At 40.7% G+C, this 14,661-nt stretch overlaps 1 protein-coding gene across 5 annotated transcripts in view; it reads right to left on the reverse strand.

Annotated features, from left to right (window-relative positions):
- The window catches only part of RNF182 (ring finger protein 182), a 28,978-nt gene extending 25,905 nt beyond the window's left edge, over nucleotides 1-3,073 (reverse strand). For 4 of the 5 annotated variants that reach the window (XM_061346434.1, XM_061346433.1, XM_061346430.1 and 1 more), the window contains exon 1: nucleotides 2,823-3,073. The gene's annotated coding sequence lies outside the window, so the exon portion shown is untranslated. The other variant, XM_061346432.1, reaches the window with a different exon arrangement.
- Between the last annotated feature and the right edge of the window lie 11,588 nt (nucleotides 3,074-14,661).

Genomic DNA, 14,661 nt, shown 5'->3' on the forward strand with positions numbered 1-14,661 from the left:
CCTAAGGTATGTTTTCAGGAGGCCTAAGCTCTTTGCAGCTTACCACAGCACTCACACTTGCAAATGTTTTCTTTATACTAGAAAGTCACAGTTATCATATGTTACACTACTCTAAGGTACACATCTGCCAATACTATGTTATTGTCAGAACAGTGTTTATATTGGACAGGAAGCGGTTCAGCATGCAACGTGTGCAAAGGCCACAGGAGAATTTCCCAACCTTTGCTCTCTGAGGATCCCTAGTAGTCCTTAGCAACCTTGCTGGAAAGACTGAAATCAGTCTCTAGACAGTAGGCAATAAGTGTCGCTGGCTACAGCAAAGGCACACACATCTCCAGAAAAACATTTAACAGAGTCATCAAACCTACTATATAGACAAACACATTAAACTCAGACTGATTAAAGCAAGAGGAAAACTGGCAAGCAGACTCCTGCAGTGGCCTTATGTCACTGCACAGAGTGCACAGCTATAGAGAATGCTTTCATGACAATTTAAGAACTGGCCTCCTGTAAACCTAGTCTGGACTAAGGAGCATCAGAAAGGTGTGAAATGACAGTCTGAGAGACTGTGATCTAAGTGCTAGAACTGTTCAGACCATTAGAAGCTCTTATACATGTCAGAGCCTATTACAGGACATATTATCTATAGTGGTCTATTGAGTTCTTTCCTGGTACTGCCCCAACTAATACATTGTTTTTATCTCTAATAAACTTCATCAAGTGGAGTCTGCAATTGTTCCACATGGAACAATTTCAAGACTGAAATGCCACATGGGAGCGTTAAACATAAATATTTTGCCTATCCCTTCAGCTTTCAGGGCAAGATTATATTGAGTTCTGATGTCTCTCATTCCCTGCCACACAGCTAAGGGAATAGAACTCCCCAGGTCTTTATTACATACAGCTGACCTTTTATTTCCTGCTAGGTGCATTCAATTTCTGATAGCCCAGAGTATGGTCTTGAAATGCAATTTTCCATCATGCTAAACTAATCTGAGGTCCCCCTTTTTACACATTTAATAAACTCAAAAGTTTGCTATTCGGTGTTGCATGAAAAACAGAGGTCATTCAGAAGGTTATAACTTTTTCAACAAAACAACTGTTGTGGCACTTGTGAAAGAAGCAAAGGACAAACATTTATAAACACTAGGCAAAACACTGCAATCAACATAAGTAAGAAATTCCACTTCTGTTTGTCTGTTTATTTGTGATTTTATTTTTAACAACTATAGCTTAATTCCATTGTACCTACTGCTGATATTACTCATTTAACTTTTATATTCAGAATTGTTTAAACCTGATTAACCCTTATTTAAAACTAATCTCTTGCAAGAGAAGCCTGTCTACAGTTTATATGCTACTTGTATTCATGATTGCTAAAGAGAGCTGTATCTTCTCTTTCCACCCTATAAAATATTTTCATAGCGTTTACTTAGATGGTAACAGCAGCTCCACTTTTCATTTAACAGTCACTGTTTTTATATACTTCTCAAACTTCTTCCAGTCAATATTTAACCTTTGGGTTCCAATATGCTGATATTACATTATGTATAGTGTTTTAAATATCAAATCTGATATATACAGTACATATTACTTCTAATTTTGATTCTTGTCCGCCCACTCAGTAACTATGATAGCCACACTCTCCTCATCTCACATCCTATTTCCCTGTTTTCTCTTGTTTATATCCAAGAAGATTCCCATCTACAGCATCCTGCTGGCTGCATACATGCCACAGTACAACTTTGCCTTGGCCCATCGACTAATTTATTTCCTAAATCATTTAGCAACGAGCCTTAATGGCTGCTCCCTAGGACCTCATCATGCAAGGTCAGCCGTTCTGTTACCAGTGGGATGTTGCTCTGAATGTTAAACTTCTGTTGAAATGCATGTTTATTCGTACAGCCACTACGATTCGAATGTTATTCATACAGTCACTACAAACATCGCCCAGGCAACTCTCCTGCCCGCTAACGACCTTCCCATCGACCCTCCGACACGAGAATTTCAGGGGCTAGGGGTGGCTTATTCTTAACTAACCTTGGTTGCCCGAGATAAGCACGCCTTTATCACCTCTACCATCTTACCGTGGCTCCGTCTTCGAATGAGCTAAGCTGGCTTTGAAACACTCATTTTGTGTAAAACCTTTTGGTACACTTACTCCTAAAAAGCAGCAGTAATTTCTTCAATAAAAATCAATCCTTTTGATTTTTTTTCCTTAAACTAAGTAGCGCATTTTAAAGCTATCACCCTATTCAACGTTACTTTATAAAACTGAACAAATCAAACTTTGTAACCCCCAGATTTCCAAGGGGGCAAAGCCAACACCACCACCACCACTATTATCGAGGGTGATCTTAACCGCGGAGGGGAATCGATGCCCTCGGCCAAGAGGCAAAGCCAAGCCCACCGGTTGCAGCCCAGGGCGCGGAGCCCGCCCGTGTCGTCCCCCCCCTAGCGCAGCCTTCACGCCGCCGCGGGACGGTGGAGCCGACCCGCCGGGCCCACCCCGACAAGCCGCGGTGATCCGAGCGCTGAACTGCCGCTGTGCCCCCGGCCCTGCCCAGGCGGAATCGGAGCGGGGCCGCCCCGCGTACCTGCGGCACTCCTCCCCGCTCCCCTCTATCAGGTGCCACAGGCGCGGACGCGTCCTTCTCCTCCTCTCAGACGACGCCCGCCGCCGAGCCTCTCCCGCAGCCGTCACCCGGCAGCAGGTCCCCGCGCCCCGCCGCCTGGCTTGGGGCACCGCGGCCGCATGGCGATGGCCCGACCGCGTTGGGAGCGGGTGGCGGCCGCTGAAGAAAGAGCCCCTCGCTCCGTACCTGTCCGGGGCGCCGCAAGCGAGCGGGGTGTCTTCGGGAGAGGGAGCCTCGTCCCCCCTCAGCTCCGGCGCGGCAGCGGGCGGCCGGCCGGCTTTGTTACTACTCGGAAGAGCCGCGGATCAGCGCCGTCGCTATAGAAACTGGCTGTGCCTCGAAGCGACACCGGCGAGTGGCGGGAGGGAGGCGGGCGCCGGGCGGAGGTGTGGGGTGATGATGGAGACGTTCATTCAGGAATATCCTGGCCTCTTCCTCCGCCTGCAGCCAGCCCCCGGCACCGCCCAGCCCGGTCACAGGGGGTGGAAGGGCGCCCCGCCGCTCCCGACTCAATTTGCTTCTCTGGGTGAGAATGGGGGTCCTCTGCTTTGAGCAGCCTCGGCCCCGTCATCGCCGCTTCCTCAGGGAGACTTGTCCCCAGACCACGCCAGGGTACCTGCTTGCCGTTTCCGAGAGCGGTCCCCAGGGTAGCAGGGGACCAGGAAGCACCCACACCACAAAATTTAGGGGGTTGATCTAAACTCCCGTTCCTGCCCACTTATCTCAGCAGCCTGTTTGCCACAAAAAATCCCAAACCATGGACCAAACTTTTTTAGGCACAGCGTTTCAGTTTGTAAAAGTTATAGTTCCACATCCCCTGGTGAGGAACTGCTTTCTTGTGAGAGCTTGCTGCTCTGGACAGAAGCTGATGGTGGCTGAAGCAAGATCCAAGGGTGGGGTGGGGTTTTTGCATTTGTTTGCTGCAGCAGGCCCTAAGGACAAGGAGTGGTAGGATCTGTTGTCCAGGGTGCAGTGCAGGCAGCAAACACAAAGGGAAATGAGGGTGGTGGGAACGAAGAGTGAAAGGCTGAGAATGCGTCAGTGTAAAGCAGCCAGGTGGGTGGGAGATACCCTTGCATCTGATATGTATGAGGTTCAGGGTCTTCCTTGCATAATCCTAAACCTGAGGGATGACAAGTTTTCCTGCAGCAACAGCTTATGGCATGTCACGGATGTCATGCCATCTTCATATGCTTCTCCCTGCTTGGCATGACTGACAAAAGAAAGTCCTTCCTTTCTTTCTTTCCTCATCTACTGAAGGCTCAGTGGTGTCAGTTTGTTGAATCTATTCTAATTTTTCTCCCTGAAACATTCTTATTCTCTCAGTAGTAGCAAAGTTGACAAAATATCCTACTAAGTGCAAGATGGATTTCTCCTTTTCTCTTTCCCTGGTTTATATTGATTAAATTGGCCTTCCAAGTTTGCCAAACAGCAGAAACCCAACATGCAAGGCCAACTCAGGGGCTGCAATTATCCAGCTCAGCTACTGCTAAGCTACAGGGGATGACTATTAAGTATCAGCTCTGCAAGTCACTGTGAGCAGGTGAGTCTGTGCCAAGAGCTGCTGGCACACTGCAGAAAATACTCTTTAGGAAGAGTTTGCCAAAGAAAAGTAAGACACCCCCCTCTCAGGAGCTCTTCACAAAGCAATGTATCTTACACTGGAACTGCTGGCAGACTGTAACACAGCCGAATGACAATGATGGCGCAAATGAGGGAGACAGAAAGTTGGGTATGAAAGACAGGGGGTCACCGTATATCTATCTATTTAATTTGCATGCTAAATACTAATTCTACAGTTAAGAACAGATAAATCCAGTCAGAGCATAGCAGAGCTGAATTAATTTTGTTTGTTTTGCTTTATAGCAAATTTGCTTGCTTTGAGGTGGAAGGAGTAGCATTAGAGAAGTGAAATATCTGCCATGTGCTGGATCTTACAGAAGAAATTCTTCTCTTTTTTCCTGTATATAAAAGAATGTTTTCATCCTTTTAATCAAATGGAGTAACAATATTCATAATAAATATAGTGCTTTAAAAAGATGAAAGCTTGAAATCAATTCATATTCTAAAACCTTTTGGAAGAGTAAGGATGCTTTTTAGCCTAAGATGTATTTACAGAAGTGAGAATTTAAACACACAAATGTTGCTAAAAGAAGTGGTCATTGTTTTGACAGCAAGAAACACGATATTGCTATGATGCCTGTTCATTTTTCTTACAAAAGAATTTAATAGCACTTTCTCCCAGGTGGAAGCACAAGAAGGGCTAAAAAAATGCTAGGAAAGACTTACCATCCAGTCTTCACTGATACAAAGCACCTGAGTAGTAGTAGTATTTTGTGTTTTCCTGGGGCTTTTAATCTTCAATGCGGTTTTACACATGGACTTCTAATCACGTTTCCCTCTCTAGGCTAAAGGTAAAGAACAGCATTTTGAGAAGGTGCAGTTGAGGCAATTGGGTGCTAAAAGACTCACCTGCAGGCACAATCAGATGTGTCTTAGTATTGTGCAGATATCTGTGCCTTCTAGATTACCCTTCCTGTCAAGGTTACAAGGATATTTTACTGGCAGAGATGAGCCATTTTTACAGATGCATATCACCTGCATCTTTAGGAGAGAGCATTAGCCAGCTCACCGTTCCAGTGCTTGTGAAGTGTTTTACTGCTTTTTTCTTTTTCTTTGTTCTTTTTTTTTTTTTTTTTTTTTTTGGGGGGGGGGGGTGGTGGTGGTGGTGGTGGTAGTATTTGATTGTTTTTTTAATTCTGCTTGAAATGTATTCAATCTTAGAGTTTAATGTCATTTGGATCCTAACTTTTATGATAGCGTTTACAAAGTAGGGCACCAACTGCAAACATGCCAAGTTGACGTTCAGGTGGTTTGCAGTCACAGTATTTCTATCGTTATAAGTGAGCTGAATGAAACAAAAAAGATACTGAACTCTTGCCTTGTAGTAACAAAACAGTATTAAGTCAGCATCACATTTTGGAACATTTTAGCACTAAGCTGTCTTGCCTTTGTGTTTTGACATTTTGTTCCTGTTTCTCTCAATTCGGGTTAAGGATAATACTTTTTAAATCTACAACTGAAATGCCTTCTGGCAGCATTTTTAGGGAACGTGCACTTCTTTGGGGGAGTGTGACCAAAAAAAAAACATTTAAAAAACTGTGTGCTGATACAGTCATTGCCAGCTTCTGACTCTGCAGTGACATGTGCATCTTTCTCAGCATAGAGGATTTTTTCCAGTAACTCAGTGTACTGAAAGAGTTCATCGTGGAACATTGAACAAGCATTAACATTCGTGTGGAGCAGGAGAACAGCTTTTGTCAGTGTCCCTTCTCTTTTACCCTTTGTCTTCATTTCAACAACCATTCATCCCACCAAACACTCTGTTGGATTATTTGTTCCCTGTAAGCAAAGCAAAGTATCCTTAGGACAGCACTGAAACATTAAATAAAGATTGCTTGAGCTGAAGGAATAAAACACATTCTTAGCACATCATATTAAAACAAAAGAGGGCTATAAGCTGTGATAAAATTGAAGTAACAATATTTAATACTAATATTAGTTATAATTACTAACATTATTATTAGGATTGTGGTGCAACCTAGAGGCTGCAGGGACCTTTTCCCCACAGAACAAAAATTTCTGCCCCAAAGCGTTTACCTTAAAATTAAATGTCTTTCCTGAGGGCCTGGAATGCTATTAGTTACACATTTGGGTATTAGAAAATGCAGTGGGGCCTAATTTGATTGTGGGTTTTTAGATATAATACAAATCTTAAGTAACGTAATAATTGTAATAATAATTCTGTCAGGAGATGGTGCAAAACCATTTTTCTGTGTCTATAGGCTAGGGGTCCTTTTGTAAATTAGAGACTTCAGAACCTGAAAATGAGTTTAAATGATAATTGAAGGAAGCAATAAAACTTGAGTGTGCTAAAATATGGGATGAACTCCTAGGTTCTGGCATTGTAATGGGAAACTGTGCTTTCCCCAGGGCTATCTTTCAATTGTGTTTCTTCAGCCATATACTCTTTTTTAATTTATTTTTTTATTTATTTTTTCCCTTTGGCTGAAATGAGTATGTAAAACCTTTGCTTGAGATTTCTGGATGTCCTGCAGAGGCTAAGTGACAGCAGCACAAAAGGGACTGGAATGCCAAAGAGACAGAGGCATCCTTCCCCAGCTCTGCCAGCTGCTACACATAGGCACCTCTTGGTGGGTAGAGCCACAGCAGCAGTGGCAGTGGCTGGAAGTGTTTATTTTCAGGGTGAGGGACATGAAAAGATTGTTGAAGGGAGGGACGGCATGTGAGGGAGCGCTGTCATTAGCAGATCCATGGTACTTGGGGTAGATGTTTGGGTTCCCAGCCTTTCTATATACCTTTCTATATACCTTTCTATATACCTTTCTATATACCTTTCTATATACCTATCTATATACCTTTCTATACCTTTTCTTTTTTTGTTTTTTACCACATTGGGGGAGGTACTGGCATAAGGAAAATCAAGTATGTATAAATAAGTTCAGACTTACAGCTGATCATTTAATAAAAAAAAAATACTTACCAAAGGTTTATAAAGGCTCCTGTCCAAATTTATGGCGAGAGGGTACTGTTGAGCATTCAAAGCTATCAGAAAGCAAACAGCAGTCTTGCAGTACCTAAAGGGTCCACAAAGAAGCTGGATAGGGTCTTTTTACAAGGGCATGTAGTGACGAGACAATAGGAAATGGCTTTAAGCTGAAAGAAGGTAGATTTTGATTAGGCATTAGGAAAAAAAAAATCTTCACTGTGAGGGTGGTGAGGCCCTGGCACAGGTTGCCCAGAGAAACTGTGGCTGCCCCATCCCTGGAAGTATTCAAGGTAGGTTGGATGGGGCTTGGAACAACCTGGTCTGGTCAAAAGTGTCCCTGCTGTGGCAGGGGGGCTGGAACCTTTAAGGCCCTTTCCAACCCAAACCATACTATGCTTCTATGATTACTACTATCTAGTTGACTTTCAACATGACCATGCCTGCCCTTTACTATGTAGTTCCATGCTGAGATACAACAGCTACTAAGTGAAGTAGCCTGCTGAGAAACAGGCAATGTCCAAGTTGAAGTGTGGTGCTATACCATTATAGACATGTTTGACTGTGCTTATACTCACTGTGTGGGGCAGTGTATGTATGTCTTAAGTGTATATGCTTACAGGCCTCCTGTGACAACATGACATCTCAAGGAAACACATGAGTTAAAAGGGCATGTTAAAAAATTATTGTTCTGGAAAGGCATAAAATGATATGGCAACATACAGAACACATACTGTTGTTTAATTTTGCTTACTGTAGAAGAGAGATAGTGAAGGGAAGCCTAACCTAAGTACCTAAGTAAACACCATAGGGGCCAAAGGGATTAATGCTAGGGAAGTGTAACTCTGGATGGTGTGTTTTGTGTTATTCACACAACCTACTGGGATCTTAATTGAGTGTAACTGCTTAGAAAAAAGATCCTGGCATTACTGTGGAAAGTTCATCAGACAGCAGTGTTGAACAAAATACTAGTGGGAAAGGAAAAAATCAGACTGGAAATACTATAATTCCCACAGATCAGTTATATGTTACACCTTGAATACTTCATTCAGTTATGGGAACTTGACTGCAAAATAGATACAGCAGATACAGGGAGCATCTGGAGACAAGCAGATGATTAAAGGCTGAGAGAGAAAATTTTGTATCTGGAGAAATTGAAACAATTAGACCTATTTAGGAGTGGCATGAAAAAAGGACTTGATACAACTTTATAAAAATAATGAATGGCACAAAGAAGATTCTGCATTTCTAGTCACCCCCCCCCCTCCAATTTAAGAACAAGAATTCATCCAGTGGAATTAAAAAGATACAAATTTAAAAGCAATGAAAGGAAATATCTATTAAAGTGAAAGTATTCATTGTTACATTAGATAAAATTTAAAGAAAATACTAGATTTTATAAAACACATTGTAAAGGAATAAAACCCATCATATTTCAATGCATAAGCCTGTCATTAAGCCAGAGGGACAGGGAAAGAAGCATTAACAGTAACTCCTTTTGGGCAAATAATTGAACTTCTTGAAACTTCTTCTGAAGTTTCTTCTGCTGGTGATTAGGGGGAGAAGATGTGAGAACAGATAATATTGTTTTTCACCTGATATGCAGATTCACTTTCTCATCCAGGATGGACTAACGGCCCCCTGCCACAGTCATCCACTTGTGCCTGTATGAACATCCTCTCCTATTGCATAGCATTGTGTGCTTTTCTTTCCACAGATCACCAAGGACTATGTTGCCGGGAAATTGCAAATCCTTCTTTTTAAACCTCTTTGCAGATCTGGCCTTTAGGGACTCAGGTATCTAAAGACACACCCATGTAACCAGCATAGTCCATTTGTATGGTCTATGCTCTAGGTAGTCCTGTCAAGCACCATTTGATTCCAGTATGAAAATCTCTTGACTACTGGAGCTAGTAACCTGCTGTGTGGTTCATACTTAAATCAATTTCAGGGGTAGACTGAATATGAAACTGTTACTGTTTCTTCAAATAGATGCAAACTTACTAGGTGAAAACCAACAGAAGCTAGCTACTTTGGAGACAGAACATTCCATTATTTCAGTATTTTACAATTCCAAGTCAATGAGCCACTTTTGGAATTTTCACCTCAAGCCTTGCAGTCACTTGTCATACAAAATTCCAAAACTTTACTGGAGACAGGAGATTTTAATTTTTATTATTTTTTCATTATCAACTAGATTCACCCATTTTAGCTACACCTTTTTCATATAGCGGGAGTTCAGTACAACAACATAGTAACTGTGCCTCGCAAAAAAAAGTAGGGACTTCATATGTCTTGGAAAAGATAATAATGTGACAAGATTACATATAGTCCAAGATGTTCAGCCATCTGAAAACTACTTACATCTCACACAGCCATTATGTATATGTAAACTTGAATCATGCTTTAATTTGATGGTGACTTATGATGCCAGTACTGCAGAGCACTACTACATCTATTACCTTCTTACTTTCCTATAAGCTACGTCACCCAAACAAGTCTTCAGGCTGAAGCTACCAGTTCAGTACACAGGAATCACAGTTTTCCCATGCTATTTGTGTGTTTAACCAGAGTGAGATTGTTCAAGAGGATTGACCAACCTGTACTACTAACAGATTCAAATATGCTCATCTTTTCTTGCCTTACATAAAAAAAACCAATTACTGTCTCACAGCTGGAGTTTGTGCAGCAATTTGATGGCAGCAATATCTGTTTCCCTTTGCATTTCATATCCACATCCTGAAACACAATGGCACAGCTAAAGCAACTGCAGAAAACAACTGCATTTTAGTAGTCATTTGCCATCAACACTACATATACAATGTTTTGTTGTTTGGTTCGGGGTTTTTAAGCCTGGATGGATTTCCATAAAGATGCTGATGAATATTAAACCTCCCACTTATGCCCCAAACAACAGAAGGAAGAAAATATCAATCTAATCTAATGGGAGCTCAATTTTCCCTGGGATGTGATTCTGTGTCTACTAGTGGTATGAAACTGGTAGAATTCATGGTATGTGCTAGTGTCTTAGTTTTCTTGAGGTGCATTAGTTCCTGGAGGAAGTATGTATTCTGTGTGATAGAAATGAGCTGGTTGGATGATGTTAATTACAGTGTGAAAGAGTATCAGAAGCTCTAATGCTTACAGCCTTTCTAATCAGTGTTTGTTGCTGCTTCAGATTTAAAAAAATGAAACTAAGAAAACCAAAAGCTGCAGCTTTTAGGTTTAAAAAGCTAAACCTGAGAAGCCAAAGAAAGACACTATAGCTTTTCCTGTCATCTTCCTCTTTACTTTGAATTTATTCTTTTATTGTTTGTTGCTTAACTGCACATAAAGAAATTAATGATGCATATAGTAAGAAGGCCACCACAGGCAGAATAATGTTGAGTAAATGTTTCTGCATCACTAAGATCTATAAGCCCCAAGAGCAATTTAAATATCTGAATCAATGATTTGTCATTAATTAATGATTACTGTCCTAAAACCAATTTCACATATAATAAATTTACGATAGGTTAAATGTTGCTTGCCTTGTGGGAAAAAATATCCTTAAATTGTGTTATCAGAAAAGGTAATTGGAGAACCAAAATGAAAAGTGAATACAGAACAGAATTCTTGAAGAGGCAGTAACTCTGGGATTTGAAGTGAAGGACAAGGGAAGATTTTCAGAAAGGTAGGCTTTGGTTAGGAAAAAAGCTTTAATTCTTACTGCTTGTAGTCACGTTGATTTTGCCCGTATCAATACTGGGTAAGACCATGGTGACTTGCTAGCATATGACCTACGGTGCTCTATCTGGAAACCCACTGGGTTCTCAGCAAGCAGCATGTTCCACACATTTGTAGTAAGGACAGCTACCATTTGAAATGCACGTGCTAAACTCCTGTGGATCAAAGAGCTAGCCGATGGCAGAAAAACATGTTAGTCTCAACACATTACTCATTTTGGCCTTATAATCCAGTTGTGTTCAAAATGTTGACACCTTGAAAGGGAAAGGAAATAAGATAAAGGAAAGGAAGAGGAACAAAAATTACATGGGGTACACAAAACTTCTAGCATGGGGCAAATGTGGATTTCTAGTAAGAAGTCCCACAGTGCAACACAGATCTTGCATGAAGAGAAAGAGAAAACCACATTTCAAGCAACAGGTGAAAGGATCAACAGAAGCATTGCTATGAAGAAGGCAGAAAGGGAACAGAACCAGATAGCCTGATGGGAGAAGCCCAATTGGGTGAAAAAACAATGCAGAGACTATTAGTACAGGCTAAGCTTTCAGGGAAAATATGTGGAACGAGGCATTAAAATGTCACCTCTAAGGAGCGTGATGTGAACTTTTTCTGGCATGAGAATGAGAAGAATGGGGCACCTTGTATGGGAAGCAGAAATAAAATTATGAGCATGTAGGACATATGAGAGAAATGAGGGCTAGTAGCATCTGAAAGAAGAGGTGTTGAGACAAACAGATGTGAGAAACCTTGTCTACCTCAGATGCCACAAGGTGAATGACTCCTGAAAATAGCCACAGTGGTTGTGATGAAAGTATCACTTTCTGAATTGGAGGGTTACTGCAGATAGCACAGGATGGATGTTATGATGGCTATACATGACTCGTACTCTATCAAGCTGTGCAGGTTGAGAGGATCACAGGGCCTGTCTAAAATGAGTCTTCAGTGCTCAACCCTGACACCTCAGCTAAGTCCTAGGACCTTGAATCAAAGTGTGGGTATATCAGAATGCAACTGAAAATACCCACTGTGATTAACAACATTATTTTTACACAAATGTGCCTTTGTAGCACAAGAAAACTTGAAGAACAATTATTATGATATTCATTTGGGCGATATGTCATACATTGCCCAAATATAACCACTTTCTTCCAGCTGCATTTCCATTATTTCTGCCATAATGTTCCCACTCTTCAAAAGTGTGTAGTAAAACTACTGCTAAATTGAAAGGAAGAAAAAGTAATAAACTTAATTGTTACATGGAGTACCATGACACAAAGTACCTTAAAGGGTTATTGAATTCTTTTCCCTTTTTAGGGCACTGTCATCCCAGATAGATTTATATGTCTGTAGTAGGAATAAATCATGATTCATTTGTACTTATTTATTAATAAAAAACAAACCAGTCTACCTGGTTTATAGAGGATTGTAAGATATTGATTCAGAATACTGTAAAGCTGGAAACCTGATTCAGTCTTATTTAAAGGGAAATTCCACACTTTGGTAAGAAAGGAAGAAATCGCTTTCAGGTGATACATTTTTACTTTTTAAATGACAGTTCTTCTCTTTGAAAGCAGCTTAGAGGTTTGAAGTACTGGAATTAGCCTCAGAGGAGATTAATTGACAACATGCAGGTGAATGGGTCAATTGTACAAAACAGCTGATTTAATCACAGGGTTTCACAGATTTGCCACTCTGACAGAGTAATAAAGTTTATCACATCCTGTAGATTCCATCATACAGTTTGGCCTGCTACAAATATGATGGAGATGATCACACTTGAAAGATTTTCTGTGGTCATTACTAGTATATAGTGTAGTCACAGTTCGTTGCTGGAATGGGTAATCAAACCTAGTGGTTTTTAATCTGCATTCTCCCTGTACCTATGAACACATCAATAACAGATTTAAATATTTCAAGGGTCAGTGGAGTTAACAGTAAGACTGACTTTGATAAAAATGTGAAAACACTGCAGTTCATCATACTTGTAAGAATTTTTATATCATGCAGGTGTTTGCTCATCTACTGCTAAGCCCAGGAAGCTGGATACATAGTGAAGAGGGAATGAAATAGGGTATTACAAATATCTTGGCAGTATCTTACACAGAAGATGTAGTAAGCGTTTCATAGGTACCTGTGTGGCTGTTTTTTTGACAAGGTGATGAAGTGGCATTTCAAGAACATCATTGGTAAATGCTGCAGAACTGCAATTGTACACACCCATCTGGGGACTTCTACGGGCATCATTACAAATCAGGATTATACACATGCTTCCTGAGATTGCCCATCCAAGTAAGATAACCAAAAGAGAACAGTTTGGTATTTTTCCTCTGCACACCTGCAGTATTATGCCTACAAAATGAAACACACAGCATCTTATTCAGAATATGCATTGAAAGCCAGGTCGCCTATTACAATAAAACTGACTGTTTTCATTGGACATGTTTCTAGCAATGTGCAGGTGGTGAAATCAGCTGGAAAAGCGTCTAGAAACAGTACTGAAAATGCTATTTTTTATTTATTTATTATTTTTGGCCTCTGTGTAAGCAACATTGAAGAGTCTTTGCCTGACTAGCCTCTGGTAAGGCTGCACAGCGTGTTGTTGCCACCTAGAGTCAGTTCATCAAAATAGAAATTCTGCATGTCTTCCCCCCCCCCCCCTCCGCTCCACTTAAAGAAAAAGGAATCCTGCAGCATATCCAGACATCTCCCACCCCGTCAATTAGTGCTTTCTTTTCTTTTCTTTTCTTTTCTTTTCTTTTCTTTTCTTTTCTTTTCTTTTCTTTTCTTTTCTTTTCTTTTCTTTTCTTTTCTTTTCTTTTCTTTTCTTTTCTTTTCTTTTCTTTTCTTTTCTTTTCTTTTCTTTTCTTTTCTTTTCTTTTCTTTTCTTTTCTTTTCTTTTCTTTTCTTTTCTTTTCTTTTCTTTTCTTTTCTTTTCTTTTCTTTTCTTTTCTTTTCTTTTCTTTTCTTTTCTTTTCTTTTCTTTTCTTTTCTTTTCTTTTCTTTTCTTTTCTTTTCTTTTCTTTTCTTTTCTTTTCTTTTCTTTTCTTTTCTTTTCTTTTCTTTTCTTTTCTTTTCTTTTCTTTTCTTTTCAAACCCACCCAGAGTTGCGATTCCAACAGGTTAGCTATCCCTGTGTAAAAGGAGAGAATGCAAGGCGGCCTCCAGCCTTATTTTCATTAGTGCCGGCAGAGGGACCACTTGTACTCATCAGTGATCTTGACCTTCCATGTGTGGAAAGCACAGCTCTGGCCTCTTCAGCTAAACTCACTCAGGAATGGTGAGTGTGTGCAGTGCAGTGCCAAGGCTAAGCATGTGGCTGCTGGAGTGCTTTGCTGGTTGATAATCAGTATCTGGCATAAAATTCCAGTAAGATTCAACAACCAGTGCAAATTCACAGCTCTTGTGAAGGTGAAGTGAAAGTGTCCACTTCTACACTGGACAATAAACCACTTCTGAAACAAAATCAATTTCTTCACTTCTATATTTTTCCATACTTCACGCTCAGGGTAACTGAAAAACAGAAACTGAACAGATCCCAATATTGTCCTTGCTGCTCTGTCTTGTATCAATTTTTAATAAAAATTTAGAAGTGATTTATACTCGAATAACATCCTGGGGAATCCTACAGCATTGCAACTAGTGAATCTTCAGAAAGGAAAGAAATGCACTCATTCCAAGGAACAACCATTCCTAGGGCAGAGTATAAAGGAGAGTGGAGGAGATCAGAGATAC

Source organism: Neopsephotus bourkii, unplaced genomic scaffold (assembly GCF_033783945.1).
Source record: "Neopsephotus bourkii isolate Nb327-2 ecotype Australia unplaced genomic scaffold, CSIRO-AGI_Nbou_v1 NB_272, whole genome shotgun sequence".
In the NCBI taxonomy this organism is placed as follows: domain Eukaryota; kingdom Metazoa; phylum Chordata; class Aves; order Psittaciformes; family Psittacidae; genus Neopsephotus; species Neopsephotus bourkii.